The sequence below is a fragment of the Henckelia pumila genome, chromosome 3 (assembly GCF_033568475.1).
Source record: "Henckelia pumila isolate YLH828 chromosome 3, ASM3356847v2, whole genome shotgun sequence".
Lineage (NCBI taxonomy): Eukaryota > Viridiplantae > Streptophyta > Magnoliopsida > Lamiales > Gesneriaceae > Henckelia > Henckelia pumila.
The window spans coordinates 98,879,338-98,893,665 of record NC_133122.1 but is presented as its reverse complement, the minus strand read 5'-3'; the positions used below and the strand labels follow the sequence as shown (position 1 = coordinate 98,893,665).

At 41.2% G+C, this 14,328-nt stretch overlaps 1 long non-coding RNA gene across 5 annotated transcripts; it reads right to left on the bottom strand.

The window, feature by feature from the left end:
- Positions 1–6,476: 6,476 nt before the first annotated feature.
- On the bottom strand, positions 6,477–8,990 carry LOC140889811 (uncharacterized). Of its 5 annotated transcripts, XR_012152161.1 has the most exons (5): positions 8,686–8,990; positions 8,418–8,620; positions 7,780–7,870; positions 7,348–7,685; positions 6,477–6,558 (listed from the first exon to the last, which is right to left on the bottom strand). It is a non-coding gene; the product is annotated as an uncharacterized lncRNA (long non-coding RNA). The 5 variants fall into 5 exon arrangements; XR_012152157.1 differs by having other exon boundaries at positions 6,491–7,685; XR_012152158.1 differs by having other exon boundaries at positions 6,491–7,676.
- Between the last annotated feature and the right edge of the window lie 5,338 nt (positions 8,991–14,328).

Here is a 14,328-nt window from a genome sequence, read left to right as displayed (position 1 = left end):
GGACCCCAGGTTCACTTCTAGATTCTGGGGGAGTGTTCAGCGTGCGATGGGTACTACTCTTAGTTTGAGTACTTCCTATCATCCGGAGACTGATGGTCAGTCGGAGCGCACTTTCCGTACTTTGGAGGATATGCTTAGAGCGTGCGTCATGGATTTTGGTTCAGCCTGGCAGGATCATTTGCCATTGATCGAGTTCGCATACAACAAAAACTATAATACTAGTATTGGGATGGCACCTTTTGAGGCGTTGTACGGGCGACGTTGTCATACTCCACTCTTCTGGGAAGAAGTGGGGGAGAGACAGACTGAGGGACCGGAGTTTATCTAGCAGGCGATAGACATTGTTGACCAGATCAAGAAACGGATTAAGACTGCACAGGATCGTCAGGCCAGCTATGCTAATATCAAGCGTAGGCCTTTGTAGTTCAATGTCGAGGAGAAAGTGTTTCTGAGAGTGTCACCTTTCCGCGAGATTCTCAGATTTGGCCTTAAAGGCAAGTTTTCTCCCAGGTTTATCGGTCCATTTGAGATCTTGGAGAGCACTGGCGATTTGGCTTATCGACTAGCTTTACCACCGCATCTATCCAGTATTCACGACGTGTTCCACGTATCTCTGTTGCGATGGTATGTGGCGGACGAATCTCATATTCTGCAGCGTTCTGAGGTTCATGTGAACAAGGTTTTGACCTATGTTGAGAAACCTATTCGTATCCTGGATTATAAGGATAAGGTTTTACGGAACAAAGTCATTCCTTTGGTTTTAGTTCAGTGGCAGCGCCGAGGCACTGAGGAAGCTACTTGGGAGCTTGAGGACAGGATGCGTGAAGACCATCCTGAGTTGTTTTGGTTTCATTCTTAAGTTGTATTCAGTTCCAAACTCTGTAAACGTTTGATTTGAATAAAGAATGTTTCTGATTTATGTATTTCATTCAGTACTTAAGATCTGATTTCGAGGACGAAATATCTTAAGTGGGAGAGAATGTAGTAGCCCGTAACCAAAATCAGTAATTAAGGAATTGATCATAATTACTTGGGTAGAGTTCGGAAGCTCCGAAGGTGAGTTCGGAAGTTCCGAACAGGATCGGAAGCTCCGATGCAGGATCGGAAGCTTCGATAATATTACGTCAGGCATGACGTGTGGTTGGATCGGAAGCTCCGAATAGGATCGGAAGCTCCGATCACCCCTATCCAGAGTCAACAAGTGATATTTTGACACGTGGCAGATCAGGATCTTCGGAAGCTCCGATGGCAGGATCGGACGTTCCGATCGAGGTTCGGACGTTCCGATCGAGGATCGGAAGCTCCGATCGTTGTCTATAAATAGAGGGCCGAGGCTTCATTTCCAATTGCCAATTCCGAGTATTTCCCTCTCCTTTCTAGTCTATTCGAGTTGTTCTAGCCTTTCTAGGCTTGACCCGGCGGTCGGCGAGGCGTTCGGAAGTCATAGCAGAGTTGTGCCCAAGTTCTGGAGGCATCGACATCAAAGGGCTAACGACGGACGAAGGTATAGCTTTTGCTTCCTATAAATATTTAGGAGTATGCAATAACTTAGTTAAGGCTTTTAGAGCACTTTAATGATAGTAGTATCATTTGGCAGTGTAGAGCAGACTATAGGCGTGGACCTAGAGTTGGTAGAGCTTGCACTGATTTGAGGTACGGAAGTATTGTTTGAGATATCCTGACTGAGTATGCATGTATTATGTGACTGCATGGTTTATATGTCATTGATTTATGCTGCATTCATTTTCATACTGAGCTATCTCCTTCGAGATGTCTGTTAGTAGGGTTTTTTTCCCTATACTGTTAGTGGTTGGACTTCCATCGATTTGGGTCTGGCATATCCACTGGTATTATGGTATGGGAGCCACCTCCTGAAGCGACGGCACAACGTGCTACATACCAGGGCCCGGTCTATCTCTGTTATCTGATCCTTGACCTCAAGTTTATAGGGAGTTCACTTTGCATGCATGTATACTCATACTCTCGTACTGAGAGTTTTATGCTCACGTCTTGTACTCTGTGTTTCTGGACACCCTATTCCATGGGGCAGGTTTGCGATTGGACGAGGCGGATTGATCCAAGTGGGGCTAGTCAGTGGTTGACCAGCTGGAGCTTCGTCTAGGTTTTATTTCTGTTTTTTCGAGGTTGTTACAGCTATTCGATTTGGTTGTATATTATTTGGATAAATTACAGATTCCTTTACTTGGGATTGTATAATGTTTATGGTTTCCGCAGTTTTATTCTGATATCTGATAAATTAAGTTAATTGCATGCCTAAGTTCTGTTAGTAGGTGATCTGGGTAAGGGTCACTACATTTCTAATGAAGGGATATCTGTTGATCCTAGTAAGATAGAGGCAGTGCTGAACTGGTCTCGATCGACGAAGCTTGCTGAGATTCGTAGTTTCTTGGGTCTAGCGGGATATTACCGTCGGTTCATCGAGAATTTTTCACAGTTGGCCAGGCCTTTGACTCAGCTTACTCGGAAAGATGTTGCCTTCATATGGTCCTCGGATTGTGAGGAGTCATTTCACGAGCTGCGTGGTTGTCTTACTACTGCACCTGTGCTAGCTCTACCTTCTGGATCAGGAGGTTATGTTGTCTATACTGATGCCTCTGGTCAGGGGTTAGGATGTGTTTTGACACATCATGGACATGTTATTGCCTATGCTTCTCGACAGTTGAAGACGCATGAGAGTAATTATCCAGTGCATGATCTCGAGTTAGCCGCCATTGTATTTGTGCTCAAGATCTGGAGGCATTATCTTTATGGCGAGAAATTTGAGATATTCACGGATCATAAGAGTTTGAAGTATTTATTCACTCAGGCGGAGTTGAATATGCGACAGAGACGCTGGATGGATCTTCTAAAGGATTATGATTGTGAAATCAAATATCATCCAAGTTCTGTTAATCTGACTGCTGATGCCTTGAGTCGGCAAGTGAGACTTTGTGCACTTCAGACTAGTGAAGTATCTCATATAATTCAAGAGTGTTGTTCATTGAGTTTTAAGCTCAAGCACAAGAAAGTGAGGAATGAGATTCGTTTGTATACTATTTTATCTAAGCCAGCATTGTATTCTCGGATCAGAGATGCTTAGATATCTGATGTTAAGACTCAGCGTTTGGCACATCTAGCCAATGGAGTTAATACATCTGGATTCCATTTTCAGGCAGATGGTTTGTTGTGCCTATCTAATCGAGTGGTTGTACCTAATGATGCGGAGTTCAGGAATGATATTCTTTCTCAAGCTCACAGGAGTCGATTATCAGTTCATCTTGGAAGTATGAAAATGTATAAGGACTTGCGAACTAGATTCTGGTGTAAAGGGATGAAGAGAAGTATGTATCAATTTGTTTCTAGATGTTTGGTTTGTCAACAGGTCAAGGCTGAACATTGACGACCAGGTGGATTACTGCAGAATCTTGAGATTCCCGAATGGAAGTGGGAGCATATGACTATGGACTTTGTTACCCACTTGCCTATGACTTCACGTCAGTGTGATGCTATCTGGGTTGTCATTGACCATTTGACGAAATCAGCACACTTTATTCCTTATAACCGGGAGTATTCTTATGATCGCATGGCACGTTTATACATCCAGGAGATAGTGCGATTACATGGAATTCCAGTGAGCATAGTCAGTGATAGAGACCCGCGATTTACCTCACAATTTTGGGGTAGTTTTTAGGAGGCGTTGGGTACCACTCCGAGTTTCAGCACTACATATCATCCGGAGACTGACGGGCAGTCATAACGGACGATTCGTATGCTGAAGGATATGCTACGTTCTTCTGTCATGGTTTTTGGCTTATCTTGGCAGGATCAGTTACCTTTGATCGAATTTGCCTACAATAACAGTTATCATCGTAGTATTGATATGGCACCTTTCGAGGCATTGTACGGTCGACGGTGTCGTACTCCGTTATTCTGGGATGAAGTCGGGGAACGACAAGTCGAGGGTCCTCAATTGGTGCAGCAGATTGTAGATAAGGTAGATTTGATCAAGCATAGGATCAAAGTTGCTCAAGATAGACAAGCCAATTATGCTAATATTCGCCACAGGCCACTTCAGTTTGAGCCTGGTGAATATGTGTTCCTTCGAGTATCACATTTCAGGAAGGTGATGAGATTCGGCGTGAAAGGCAAGTTGTCTCCTCGTTTTATTGGGCCTTTCCAGATACTGGAGAAGATCGGAGATTTTGCATATCGTTTGGCTTTACCGCCAAATCTTTCCAGTTTACATAATGTTTTTCATGTGTCGTTACTTAGACAGTATATAGCTAATGAATCTCATGTGATTCAGTCTACTGATATTTAGCTAGAGCCAGATCTGTCTTTTGTTGAACGACCAATCCGTATCCTAGACAAGAAGGAGAAAGTTCTTCGGAACAAAACTATACCACTTGTGATGGTACAGTGGCAGCACCGAGGCGTTGAAGAAGCAACTTGGGAAACTGAAAGTCGTATGCAAGCGGAATATCCTGAGTTGTTTGCTTTGTACTTTTGATTTACCATGTAAGATGTAATTACAGTTGTTGTAATAAAACATGGTTTGATGTTTCATATTGTTATCTTGATTTGTTTTTAGATGTTATTTTGCGGACGAAATATCTAAAGATGGGGAGAATGTAGTAACCTAGAGACCATTTTAAGATAATGGTATGTTAAACATGATTAAGGTTTGGTAATTAATCAATTTCGGAGTATTATTGGAATTCGGAAGAGAATTTGGGCTTTTGACTTTGGGCCGGATCGGAAGCTCCGAACCCAGATCGAAAGCTCCGATCCTAGCCACTTCGGAAGCTCAGAGGAAGCTCAGCGGAAGCACCGAGATCGGAAGCTCCGATCTGGGAACGGAAGTTCCGATCTCCAGCTGCCAGCAATGCTCGATGACTCAGCCGCGAGTTTTGACAAGTGTTGAACATAGAGCAGATCGGAAGCTCCGATCGTCGGATCGGAAGTTCCGATCCTGGCATGTCCTGCATGCACGCAATGAGCTGGATCGGAAGCTCCGATCCCGAAATCGGAAGTTCCGATCCTGGCCGGGAATTTTGCCTATAAATAGGTCTCATTCGATTTCATTTTGAAATACAAATTCCCGAGTTTCTTTCTTCAGTTATATAGTGTGAGATATACACTTGAGGGTCCTATCGGTTATAATAGAGGTTCTGGAATAACCAAGGTGTGGTTATAGTCATCCGAGACTAGCGACTTCAAAGGGCTAACTACGAACGAAGGTATGGTCCGGGAATCTGTTTAAGTTTTGGGAGTACTTATTAGCTTAGTTAAGGTTCATAGAATTTATGTAGTGATACAGTGAACTTTTGAATATAGGCTTGGAACCTAGGATCCTATTTTACTTGAACTAGCCTAGAGGTACGTACACATTGACTGAGATTGCCAGCGAGTATACATATTTATATGTTGCATTTTATTTGGCAATATTATATGGCATGATGTATGCTTTACCGTTTTCTATACTCATATGTCATGTGCATATACACGTTGAGCCTATACCTTGTTATACCTGACTATAGAGCCGCTCAGCTCTATACTCAATAGTCTGTCACTGAGAGTACCGCGAAGGCGGGGGTATTTATGTATGTCTACTCTGGTGTACTAGACGAGTGTGGTTGCACCCACAGGTTGATCCGTGCGGTGGCAGTACTCATATGGCGCCGATTATGAGCATGACTTTTCAGATGACCCTGTACCAGTCATCATGTTCCATGCATTATATACATATGTTTACTCATGTCTATGTACTGGGCGATAGCGCTCACGTCCTAGTTGTTATCTTGGACACCCTATTCCATGGGGCAGGTCGCAGGATGGACGGAGCTGGTAGTTCAAGGCAGGACTAGGGAGCAGGAGCCTTGAGGATTTTATTATACAGCAGGATTCGATATAGCTGTATAATGTTTACTGTTTTAAGTTTTCGATATGGTTGTATCACTACAGATTTAAGCCTGGATTATGTTACTAAGCTGATATGTAAATTATAGTTTTGTTTTCGCATATTTTACTCTGTTAAGTTATTTTGCTGTACTAAGCAGATTCCATGCAGGGTCACTACAGATATAAACTGTTGCAAATATGTTGTCGTATGTCAACATAGACAATGGTTTATAACTGTCGTTAAAGGCATCTTAAGACAACGGCTATAAACCATGGTCAAATACTGTGTACGAAAACAGATATTTACTGTTGCATATCCATTGTCGTATGTTGAAATCCACAACGGATATAAACCGTTGTTGTATGTTATACTTTCGACAACACCTTAAAGTACAACGGTTTTTTGACCCCTACGACAACGGATTATATCCGTTGTCGTTTCCCATTTTTCTTGTAGTGATCTTAACTTATTTCAATAGAACAGAGACATATTAATTATCATAAACATATACAATATTTTTTTCTGGAAGCCACGGACTGGCATATACAAGAACAAGTTTTAAGTAGTACACTTACTTTTCTTGCTGACACCACCAGTGATGGTTTCAGTGGCTGGGTCCTAATTTCATTTATTGAATCCCCGTGACCAACAAAACTCTGCAACAAATATAAGTAGAAAAAAACTAAAGCATTACATTCCTTTACATGCCTAATCGATCTCTACACAGAGAAAAAGGAAAAGAAATGTAATATTCTTATACTACTTGGATGGGGAGGTATAAACAACCTTTGTTTTCAAGTAAATTTAGATTCCAAATAGTGTCACCGTAAAATATGTTTTGAGATCAGCAAAGGTTATTAATTACTTTATTTCAAAAAATACATCTCATGTTAACTGGTTCGCATTCATTCGCATGACACTAGTACATGACACTTCAAAAATAATAATATTGAGGTTCGGCTGAAACAGATCATCTCCTTTCTCCCAAAATAAAAAAGAATAGAAAAATAATAGAGACACAGTAAAATCAACTAAAATATCAGTGTGTAGATTCATATAAATATAACATATTCACCTTTTTCAGTTATAAACAGTAGTAGTGCTTCAATTTTCAGAAATTTAATCCCGTGTTGAAAACGAAAAATTTTTATTTCCTCATAACATGCATTTTCGTGGCCAGTGGTCAGAACTCCCCAAAACTAATCTAGAAACCAAATCAATAGCAAAAATTAAAAGAAAACAAGAAAGAACCACAACTAGAAAACAGAGGAACTAAAAAAATGCTCATTCTTTGCTTAGTGAACTCACAAATCTACAATTTCTCAAACAAAGATAACTATGATACCAAACAGTGGGATCAACCTATGGAATCAAGAGATTTCAGATCATATCCGCCACAAACAAATAAAACTTCAAAAAACCGAAATGCGCGAGGAGAAATTCACCTCTCCGCTGATCGAATACTCGAAGTTACTCCATAAAAAAAACTGATGCAAAGGAACAATCTTACCCAGCATCGATCCAACTATGCAATCGGTTCCGGTGGCTAATTTTAGATAGAGAAAAAGGGAGTAGGGGAGACGATCGATTGAGAGAAGGGGAGATGATCGATTGAGTGAAGCTGGAAAAGCAATAAATGACTAGAAATATCACAAAGTCGCAAAGAACAAGAACCTGCGCAGCTCCAATCACGAACGGGACGTGACGGTTTGAGCTTTGGCCCGAGATTCCTCAACATTTTGGTATTCAATTGAATCCAAGTACGAGCTCTTACCTTTTATAGCTTCAACCGGTAGCTTACATAAAACTACTATATTTATTGCGGGACATAAAAATGAAGGTGTAGGTGAACTATTTCAGCTTAGATAGGATCAGACCTTCATCCCAGGCATCTAACCCCAATCGACAACAACTCCAATAGACTTTGAAAGGAACTCTGCCAAGGTGTCTTCTGCAATCTAAAGAAGTCTGCCAAAAAAACACACAAATGTTACAAAAATGAAAGTACCAAATAATTGCAAGTGCGTCCTTTTACTATGTTAGCAAGTAAAAATAAATATTAGCAAGTGAAGTTACTTCAAAGATGCAAACAAGAAGTCATATTATATTGGGAATTAAGATGCACCACTGAATTGACAAAAATTATTGTGATAATATTTATGGCAATACAAAGATGCATCCTTGTGCTTGAAGCACATAGGCATATAAACAAAACAAAGTTACCGACATGTTATAAATAAGAATTTTCAGAAAAGAGACCACTGAACAATTCCAAATAAATTCTATTAATTGATAATATCCCTTTTATTTGCAAAGTTTGTTTAGATAAGCGATAAAAAAATTGTAATCTGTAATTAAGAAGAGGAAGAATCAAAAGTACAGAGAGCCTGCTATTGAAACTTAAAACTTCAAACCATCAAAGACAGTACAACGAAAAAGGGCATTGGGAAAAATAACATAATCATGAATTAGAGTAAATTTATCAAGGATAATAAATTAGATTTTAGAATTATACGTGTTAAGTAGCATTGTCACCGCCTATGTCACCACTTAGACTTAAGCTGTTCAGAAATTTTCAGCCTCATGATTATTTATGGACCTGTGGGTTGTTGGATCAATCCCTCTGCTCACAAGTTTTCTTCTTATATGAGTGTTTCGGTAATTTTTTTTATCTCATTATCTGTTCTTCCCGGCAATCTTCCAGCGATCATAGACCACCTGTTTGTATCAGTATTACTATCAATTAGAAATAAATAAAACAAGTTAATATTATAATTGCGTACTTGTTGCCAAGAAAGCTATGGAGTTTGATAACGAGTTCATCCTCGGCATCTGTGAAGTTTCCACGTTTGAGGTCTGCCCTGAGATAGTTGATCCAGCGGAGGAGTCCGGTAGACTTGGGCAGAGACCGCCAGCATCGTTTGCCGTGTGCTCGAATATATGCGATGAGACGATCATCTTCTTATTTAGTCCATGCTCCTTTGTTCTTGGGAGATTTCTCACAACATGGAGACCTCCCCATATTCCGATTTATTTTTGATAATTCATATAATATAATCACAACTACTTGTCCCTTATAAATTTTATATATAAGCCTGTTGCAGCGATCATAGACCACCTGTTTGTATCAGTATTACTGTAGCGACCTAACCCGGATCCACTACCTAATCAGAGTTAGGAGCATAATTAAACATGCATTAAAGAAATTATTGCGAAAGACTTAAATAAAAGCAGACCGGCAGAATACAACCGGTTAAATAAATTCGATTATACAACCCAATCGAATAACTAAGCCTAAAGGGCAAAAACCTACAGCTAATCCTGCTGTCTTCACTGGTCACTGGCTACTCAAAGCTCCTGGTGCACAATCCTGCACCTACACCTGCCCCGTCGAATGGGGTGTCCAGATACACAGAAAAGACTGGACGTGAGCTCTAAGCTCAATACATAAGCAATGATATATATAATATATGCAGCACATAAGTGTATTTAAAACAAGGGTTTAAACAATAACTCAGGGCGCCAGGAATATGCAGGGCTGTGCCAGATAGCTAGTCTGCGGTGCCGCTCCCATATTCTCCTATCGACTATAGCGTCTGCTCCACCGTCGTGGTCGCTCCTAGTGATAGCAAAACTAGGGGCTGAGTGTCCCCAGACACGAATCCTCAGGAAGAAACGCCTCAACTGATGGAAACTGTCTAGACTCACATCATACTAGATGCAGTCTCCTTAAAAACATGTATGTGCTAAAGCCATAAAAACATGGTAAAACAAGTAGCACATACTCATGCAACACATACAATATATATCATGCTGGCCATCTCAGTCAGTACTTACGTACCTCACTACAGGCAGTTCCAAGCAGTCCCACCCTAGGTTCCAAGCCTATCATCAATTCTACAATGCAAAATACCCATGCATCATTCAATAAGCTCTAAAAGCCATAACTAAGCTATTGCATACTCCTAAATAATTTAAGGAGACCATAGCTATACCTGCGTCCGTCGTCAGCCCACTGATGGCGACTATCCCGCAACTAGGGGCACACCCCTGCTGCAGCTCCACAGTCTCGTGCACTGCTCCGCTACACGAGCACTACTTTACTACTATTGCAGACACTGTCTGACTATACTAAAATATGTTTCCTACTCCAACTCTAAAACAAGAGTACCCAAAGCCCTAAATAGAGCCACGTGGGCAAAGGAGAGGAACTCGGTGCGCTTTGAAATGAAGCCCTCGCACCTATATTTATAGACATCGATCGGAAGCTCCGTTCCTGATCGGAAGCTCCTAACGTGCAGATCGGAAGCTCCGTTCTCCCGATCGGAAGATCCGTTCGATACGTGTCAATTCGGTCCACATGCAACCACACACCTATCACCGACAACCATCGGAAGCTCCGATCGCTGATCGGTCATTCCGATCTCCCTGCTTCCGATGTGGTTCCGATCTCACCAAGATCGGAGGCTCCGATACTGGATCGGTGGTTCCGATCCCACTCGAGTCTTGGAACCCTCTAAGCCATTTTCGAGTGTCCTGTATCCATTTCTGGAGTCCATTAATCCTTTTGGAGTTTCTTTAATCACGTTTTACTTAATCCAAACATGATTACTTGATTAATTACTAATTAATTGTTAATTACAGATACTGGTCACTACATTCTCCCCCCTTAAAAGATTTCGTCCTCAAAATCTAGGGTAGACCTTGGAGAACATATTATAGACACTTGCCCGAGTGTCTGGTCGAAATAGCTTCCGACACACTCAGACTCTTGTCGAATTCCCTATAAGCTCCATTAATGCTTAACCGCATTAATATTCTTCCACTGAAGATTACTGCGCTACTGGTCGACAGTCAAACTCCTCTGGTACTAGTGTATCACAACACTTCCAGTCAGGAAACAATAATCCTAGCACTGTGCTGACACTACAAAACCCTAATTCCTATTCAAGAGAATCTAGTTGACACCAAGTTACAATCCAACATAACTGCCTAACATGATTCTATAGACTGATTATCTTTCCCATGCCATACCAAAGCAAAACAAGCTTCCCAAGGCAATACCGGGAACTCAGACCATCCAGTCTAATACAAATCACAGTTCATGTTTCTTAGTAAAACTTATCAATATTTCCTGATGAAAACTATCATCACTTGCCCAGAATGACATTAAGTCATATCCTAGCCATAGGTTAATCACCCCATGAATTTCTAATCGATGAACATCCTCCTGATAGTTATACATACTCGCAATCACTGCACGCTCATCAAGACTAAGGCAAGCTCCCACCAATATGCTCGACTGGGACATTCCACAGTGCACAGACATATGGAAACGCTTCCTGTTCCGTCGTGAAACTCGGCAGTTACATGCGCCTGGTATAACCTACTCGGAGTTCCTGATGATATCGTCATCTCATACCAACCTTCCGAGGTTGAACACACTGATCCTGGGACTAAATCCCAACGGATCTCGATAGTCAAATCGCTTTCTTGCTGAACGCATCAGTCTCAGCACTGAACGAACTAATTCGTCGATTCCCTAGTTGATCCTGGGAAACACTTACGCTCGAAGTAACTCGCCACACAAAACGCTTTTGTTTGTCGTTCCTTGCTAAAACTAAATATTTTTGACAAACAGTCTGCATAGATGTGACTTACTGACTTGAAAGAACAAATTGGATCCGTCACGATCTTGCGAAATCTTCGATCCCAAAAGCAAACCTCGTTGGTTACTAGTCGAAATTCTACTATCTCTGTCATTTCAGAGATACCGTTCATCACACGCTAGAAGACTAATGACGCATCCTGCTAGATCTCGAGAATTAGATCCTAGCTAATGTCACAAAGATCAGACGACTAATGTCTCCTTGCTAATGTTCATTAGCATTTCCAACTACTCGTCGGATCCAAACATAATGGTACACATACAGATGTCCTCGCAGGAACACTTAACCGAAATGTCCGATAAACAATCTTCATTATTGTTGTTCAATGGACAACTCCCACATGCAACAACAACATGATCCCTTCCTGACCTATTGCTATCACCAAGCAATTGACTGGATCAATATAAGTTTCCTTCTTAACAAGAAAGCACTACACTAGAAACTACAAATTTCCTGCTTGTTTCCACTGTCAAGTTAGCACCTTAACTTGATCATGCAAGTCCACTTGCAATCATTCCCGATTATAGCAATCCCAATTATTTATCTCTGGCAACCCTAGAGACTTCAAATCATCCGAATTTTCCGAATGCTCTGAGATTGTACCAAGTACCAATCTCCCAAGCTCAAAGCGATAAAATACTATCCCAAGTATTCCTTAATTGCTACATCCTGATCAAACCTGATTGGCTCAACCAATCGTACTCGTCGATCTTATTAAGCTCGTCCTTATCAGATCAGACCACTACTGATCATTCAACCTACATGGCTCGGTCAATAACCATGACTCAGTTGTCACGAAGAAATATTTCCAAACACTTAGGAAAATGGTACGACTGCATCGGATGTCTCTCATCCATTCCTGACGATGTCAGATAACAGTACATTCGTAGTTTATTCGGCACAAGTCTTGCGCCATCCTAGCATCACTAACCACTGCTTTGTTCATCCAGAGCGAACACCAAAGCGAATCAAACCCAAATAAGTTTCCACGATCTATCAACCTAGATCATTTCCATTCCATGGAAAATCCTATGCTCAACTTCTGAAAACATCAGCGAGTACTTAACGTAAACATCGGACTCATTGTCCTTGCCTCGTTCATTCATAATGAACACCACGGCTCGTCAAATATAAGAATCTTTACTAAAGAATTCCAAAGATTCTCATAATATCCCGACACACTCCTGATTATATTCTTTGCTAAAACCGTAAAATAATTCAAGACTAAGGTAGCTTACCATGATATCCCACCTGGATAACAACCAAGGTTTCATGGATGTAGGCCACGCTTCCTTCATATCTTGAATAATACTGTACAATCCTTAGTATTTGATATAATCCAATACTGATGAAGTCAATCATCACGGAGTAGTCCTCGTGTTTGAGTCAAGGTCTCAAAATAATATGCCATCCCATATCTTGGATGATTTCATATCGTAAGGAATTTCGAACCATAACTCTGATGACAACCCCTAGCCATTGTTAGTAGAAATCCGTCCACCTACTAGATCCACACGTCTAGCAGTAATCCCAAAGGTAGGATCCCGCTGCTCATAGTACACACTCGTTCAAGGAAATCCCTCCAAGACTAGTTCCATAGCAGAAAACTCAACATATATCTCTGGCGTACCAGACGATATCGAACCATCGATACCAATCCTGATATCTAATCCAAGGTCATACCTCGTCATGACTGTCGCCAAATCCCTAGACTGAGTTTCCTTCCCACCGCCATCTCCTGAAGCACAAAAGCTCCCAAGTAACACTGGCATAGGGTTGCGCCCCATCACGTCTAGTCATGGTCATAGTCCACGACTCTTGGTATATATTGGGCCTGGCATCCTGATGACAACCCATCATCACAAGTCTCAACCTAACGAAGGTCAGATAGCCTACTGTTCTAAGGAAACATCCTAGAACAAATCCCAATTTCTAAACCGAACAATATTCCTAATGCCTCTAGATGAGTCCACTCACCGCTGGCACTATCTTAGTCCTCTGACTAACTAGGTCAATCCTAGAAAAACGCCTAGACTAACCACAAGTCAAACAATCACAGTCGGCCCACTCAAATCCCATGAGCTACTATAGTTGAACGCTAATCAACTAAACCAAGCCAACTTTAACAAAATCATGCAATCATTCACGATTCACTGAATAAACAAAACATGTATCTTTGCTTCAAGTTATGTACAATTTCTTTATTAAAATCCCATGTAATACAATACAGTATTCCAAAAATACAATAAAATGTACAACCAATAACTTGAATGATACGATCGTCTCCTGATGATCCATTACAACTAAAATACTGTTTACAACTATAACAGTATAGTATTTAAATCATCGTACTAGTCTTCGTTCCTTGAGCATGAAGCTTCTAATAGACACGCGCATCGATACAAGCATACTCCCGTCCAAGTCTCTCTACATGTCCTCCCGCAAAGAACTCCGGAGAAATGGCACGTGTTAGCTAACCAGCTATGCTCTGCGTCAGTGCATGTCCGTCAACTTCTTCTGATCACGATCTACCATCAGCGTTCTTCTTGTATCCATATCATGCTTTTGAACATGGAGTTTCCCTTGTGCCTACCGAACACATCGATATAAGCATACCGAAAAAACTATGTTCTGCATGAGTTAAATGACAATCTCTCCAACTATGAGTGGAGAATTTTCAGAGTAGTGTCATCATGGTACTGACTGTACAGATGCAAACATCAAGTAAGTCCCTACCAATCCTCTGGCATTTGGTAC